This window comes from Chrysochloris asiatica, unplaced genomic scaffold, assembly GCF_000296735.1.
Source record: "Chrysochloris asiatica unplaced genomic scaffold, ChrAsi1.0 scaffold00435, whole genome shotgun sequence".
NCBI classification, from domain to species: Eukaryota; Metazoa; Chordata; class Mammalia; order Afrosoricida; family Chrysochloridae; genus Chrysochloris; species Chrysochloris asiatica.
In genome coordinates this window covers 1,213,864-1,219,191 of record NW_006408953.1, presented here as the reverse complement: position 1 = coordinate 1,219,191, position 5,328 = coordinate 1,213,864, and the positions used below count along the sequence as shown (strand labels likewise).

At 34.4% G+C, this 5,328-nt stretch overlaps 1 pseudogene; it reads left to right on the top strand.

Annotated features, from left to right (window-relative positions):
* The first annotated feature begins 3,675 nt into the window (after window positions 1–3,675).
* The window catches only part of LOC102829313, a 6,570-nt pseudogene continuing 4,917 nt past the window's right edge, over window positions 3,676–5,328 (top strand).

Here is a 5,328-nt window from a genome sequence, read left to right as displayed (position 1 = left end):
CTATGAGTCGATTCTGACTCTATGCCATCTGACAACAACAACAGCAACATTGGTAAAGGAAATGGGCTAATTTCATGCAAGACTATGGTCCAGCCACTTATTTTGTGGGAATAACTAGATTATAGTTTCCATAGCACATACTTTGCTGAGATACCTAGAGATATTTTCTATTTTAACAAACTCAATGTAAGCATCTGAATAAATAAATTTCCATTTTAATTTTCCAACATCAAGAACGTATTTTAAATGCTTGTACTAAAAAGGAATGCTATTAATGAGACACTCATATTAATGGGATTCTTAGGAAACAGTTTGATTATTAAGGATAAATTAAATAATGTGAAAATAGTAGAGGGAAAAAGACTGACGATTTTAAGTGATCATTCATTCAGGTCAGTGTAATAAATGAAGATGTCTCTCTAACAATAATACTCTTATATTCTCAAAACTGTACTTTCTAAAAGTTTCTACTTTCATGTTTTAAACATAAAATATTTTATATTGCCTTACTTTACATGAATTTAAGATAACAAAAGTATATAAGAAAGAATAAAGCAAAACAGAAACAAAAATATTGTGTTATTGTTGTTGTTAAATGCCCTTGAGTCAGTTTCAACTCATAGCAATCTTGTATAGTGTTTCCAGAGAGAAACTGGTGTTTTTGAGCTTCCAACTTTGTGGTTCACAGTCCAGTGCTAATCCTACCTAGGTCATTATATTTAATTTTTTTAATGAGAATTCAGATAATAAACTTTAGCTGATGATGTTAGGTGTCATCGAGTTGGTACTAACTCATACTGACCTTATGTACAACAGAATGAAACATGGCCGGGTCCAGTACCATCCTCACAATTGTGGTTGATAATAGAAATCCAAAAGTTTATTCCAGGTGTATTCTGAGCCTCTTTTTACAAAAATTGTATTCTTATTGTTGCTATTAGTTGTCAGTGAGTTAGCTCTGACTCATGACAACCCTATATAAAATAGAAGGAAATATTGTTATACATGAAGTTATACAGAATCTCCATGATCATTACAATATTTAAATGCATCCTTTAGATATTTTGTTAACCTCTCATTGAATGTTTCCCTAGTCTTCATTGGTGCTTTGTTTCGTTATAGGATGTCCTTTTCTGGAGATTAGTCATTATTGATGATGTGGTCTAGTAAAGTTTGATGAGATAGCCCTACCCTAGCTGCTGCTTATATTCTAAAACATGCTTGTGTGTGCTTAAGGTGGTCCAGGGTATATTAAATATTCTTCCACAAGAACAATGCTCAAACATATCAATTCCTCTATCTTCCCTTATCATTATACAGCTTCATCAAGAATATGAAACAATATAATAGACAATAGTGTGAGTAAGGCACACTTTAGCCATTAAAGTGACCTATTTGCAGTTTTAAAACTTTAAAAAACTCTTTTGCAGCAGATTTTAACAATTCAACACAGGATACAATTCTTGCCTGTTGTTTCCATGGATGCTTATTGTAACTCTAGAAGAAATAATTTTAAACATTAATTTCATCTCCATTTATCATGATGTTATTATTTATCAGGTCAGTTTTGAGTATTGATGCCATCCTAGTTGACAGATTCACCACTTGTCTGTCAGTTTGTGGTGGTGTACATGTTTCTGTGATGCTGGAAGCTTTACCATGAGTATTTTAAATACCAGCTGACTCATCAACGGTGGACATATTTCAGAAGAGCTTTCAGACTAAGACAGTCTAGCAAGGAGAGGCAAACAACTTATGAATGTTTAGACACTGAAAAGCATATGAATAACAGAGGAACATTGTCAGATATAGTAAAAGAAGATTAAAAATCTATGAATAGCACACTAGAATATTTTCAGGTTAAAGGGCACTCAAAATGACTTTACAGACATGAAAAGAGTAAAACTTTTGGGACCTTTGTTTTCTGATGGAGCATGACTAAAAGTGAAGAGAAACAGTTTCAAACATCCATAAATAATCAGAACACTGAATGCATGAAGTACGAATCTATAAAATTGGAATTTTCCAAAAATGAAATTGAATATATGAAATAGATATCCTAGGTATTAGCAAGCTCAAATGTACTGGTATTGGCCATTTTGAATCAGACAATCATATGGTTTACTAATCTAAAAGTGACAAATTCAGAGGAATGACATCTCATTCATTATTAAAATGAATATTTCAAGATCTATCTTGAAGTACAATGCTATCTGTGAGAGGATAATATCCATATACCTACAAGGAGAATATGGTGCTGTAGCATAAGCACTGAATGCTATACACTAGTTAGGTGGTGCAAATATGACAATCAATAATCAGAAACCCTATACATGGCTGTTATGAGTCAGAGCCAACTCAAAGACACCTAACAACAGCAACAATGAAGACCAGTTAATACCACTATTATTAAAAAATGCACCAACCTCTAAATCCAGTGATGATGAATTGGAAATTTCTACAAACTTCTTCAGTGTAAATTGATGAAGCATTCAGTCAAAATGCCTTGATAATTATTTGTGGATGGTTGGAAACAAAGAAGAATATCAGTAGTTGGAAAACATGGTCTAGGTGATACATACTGTTGTTGTCAAGTGCCGTCGACTCAATTCCGACCCATAGCGACCCTGTTATAGGGCTTCCAAGGAATAGCTGGTAAGCTTGAACCACCGACCTTGCACTTCAAATGGCTTTGCAGTCTGGCGCATTAAGCCAAAGTGCCACACCAGGACTCCATACAAATTATGCTAGAGATCACATAATAGAACTTTGCAAGACCAAATGACTTATTCATTGTAAATACCTTTTTAAACAACATAAAATATGATTATATACATGAAGACCACCAGATGGATTACACAGGAATCAAATTGACTACATCTGTGAAAATGGATGGTGGAAATACTCAATATCATCAGTAAAAATAAGGTCAGAACAGACCATCAATTGCTCATATACAATTTCAGGCTAAAGATGAAGAATATATAAAGAGATCTACAGTAGTGAAATATGACCTTGAAATTGCCACCTGACTTTAGAGTCAAATTTGTTCTTGATGCATTAAGTGCTAATGATCAAAGACCAGAAGAGCTGTGGGATGACATCAAGAACATCATACAGGAAAAATGCAAAATGTTATGAAAACACAAGAAAGAAAGAAAAGACTAAGATGGATGTCAGAAGAGACTCTGACATTTGCTCTCAAGAGTAGAGATGCTAAAGCAAATGGAAAGAAACAATGAGGAAGTAAAAGAGCTCAACAGAAAATTTCAAAGTCTAAGTCAAGGAGATAAAAACAATTACTATTATGAAATGTGCAAAGACCTGGCATTAGAAAACCAAAAGGAAGAACATACTCAGCATTTCTCAAGCAGAAAGAATTGAAGAAAATATTCAAGACTTAACTTTCAATATTGAAGGCTTCTATGAGCAAAATTTTGGATGATGCAGAAAGTATCAAAAGAAGATGGACAGAATACATGGAGCCACTGCATGAAAAAGAATTGGTCAATGTTTAACCACTTTAAGAAGCAGAATATGAACAAGAACCAATGATACTGAATGAAGAAACACATGTTGTACTGAAGACATTGGAGGGAGAAAAGTTTCCTGGAATTTTCTTAATACAAACTGAAATCTTTCAACAAACTCATGCAGTATTGGATACACTCACTCATGTATGCCAAGAAAGTTTCACAACTGATATCTGGCCAACAGATTGTAAGAAATTCATATTTAGGCTCATTTCAAAGAGAGACAATCCAGTAGAGTAAAGAAATCACTGAATAATATAAATGCAAATAAAATTTTGGGGAAGATAATGTAAAAACAGGTATAATAGCACATTAACAGAGAACTACCAGAAATTTAAGCTGGATTTAAAAGGGGATATGGAAGTAGGGATATCATTGCTGATGTCAGATGGATCTTGGCTGAAAGCAGAGAATACCAGAACCATGTTTATTTGTACTTTATTTTCTATGCAAAGTCTTTTAACTGTGTGAATCATGACAAGCTATGGAAAAATTTTAAAAATTGCATATTCCAGAACTGTGATCATAAAGAATCTGTACATAAACCAAGAGGCAGACATTCAAACAAAATAAAGGGATATTGACTGGTTTACAATCAAGAAAGCTGTGTGCCAGGGTTGTATCGTTGTACTCATACAATCTATTTACTAAGCAAATAATCTTAGCTGATATATAAAGAAGAGCATGACATCATAATTATAGGAAGACTTCTTAACAACCTGTGATAGGCAGATAATGCAACATTACTTGCAGGAAGCTTGTTGTTGTTGAGTGCCGTTGAGTCAGTTCCAACCCATAATGACCTTGTACAGTGTTTCGGTGGAATGGCTGCAGTGCTTGAGATGCAGACTTTGTTGTTTAAATCAGCTTTTCAGTCCAGTGCATTAAGACATAGTGTCACACCAGGATTGTCTGTAGGAAACTAAAAGGACATACAATATTCATGGCGAAGATTTAAGAATAGATTGCCCCTCAAGCAAAAGAAAACAACAATCCTCACAACTGGACCAATAAATAAAATCATGATAAAGAAAGAAAAAATTGAAGTTGTTAAAAACTTCATTTTGATTGGATGGACAATCAGCACTCAATAGTCAAAAACTCAAACAGCATATGAATTAGGTAAATCTAGTGCACAAGACCTCTTTAAAGTGCTCAAGAGCAAAACTATCAGTTTGAGTCCTAAGGTGCACCTGACACACAAAATGGTATTTTCAATCACCTCATATGCATATGAAATTTGGACCATGCATAATGAAGACTAGAAGAATTGCTGCATTTGCATTATAATATTGGAGATGAATAAAGTATCATGGACTGACAGAAGAACAAATAAATCTGTGCTGTAAAAGTACAGCCAGTATATTCCTTAGAAGCCAAGATGAAAAGCCTGTTTCTCTCATACATCACACATATTAAAAGAAGGGACCAGTTCCCAGAGAAGGACAACATGATTGACAAATTGAAGGGTCAGTGAAAAGAGGAGGACCCCACAGGACATTTTATCACAGTGGCAGCAGTAATGGACTCATGCATAACAATTGTGAGAATTGCCCAAAATCCAGCAGAATTTGTTCTCTAGTGCATACTGTTGTTATGAGTCAGAACCAACTCAATGGCACTTAACAATAAGCTACCGCCAAGATCCATGGTCTATCCTGCCAGCCACTACTTGGAAACCTTATACAGAGTCATTATGAGTGGGAATCGATTTGGTGGCACTTAACAACAACAACAAAATTATGGGCTAACCAACCTTGCAGATAGTACTCATTTGACCTATCTTCAATGGCTT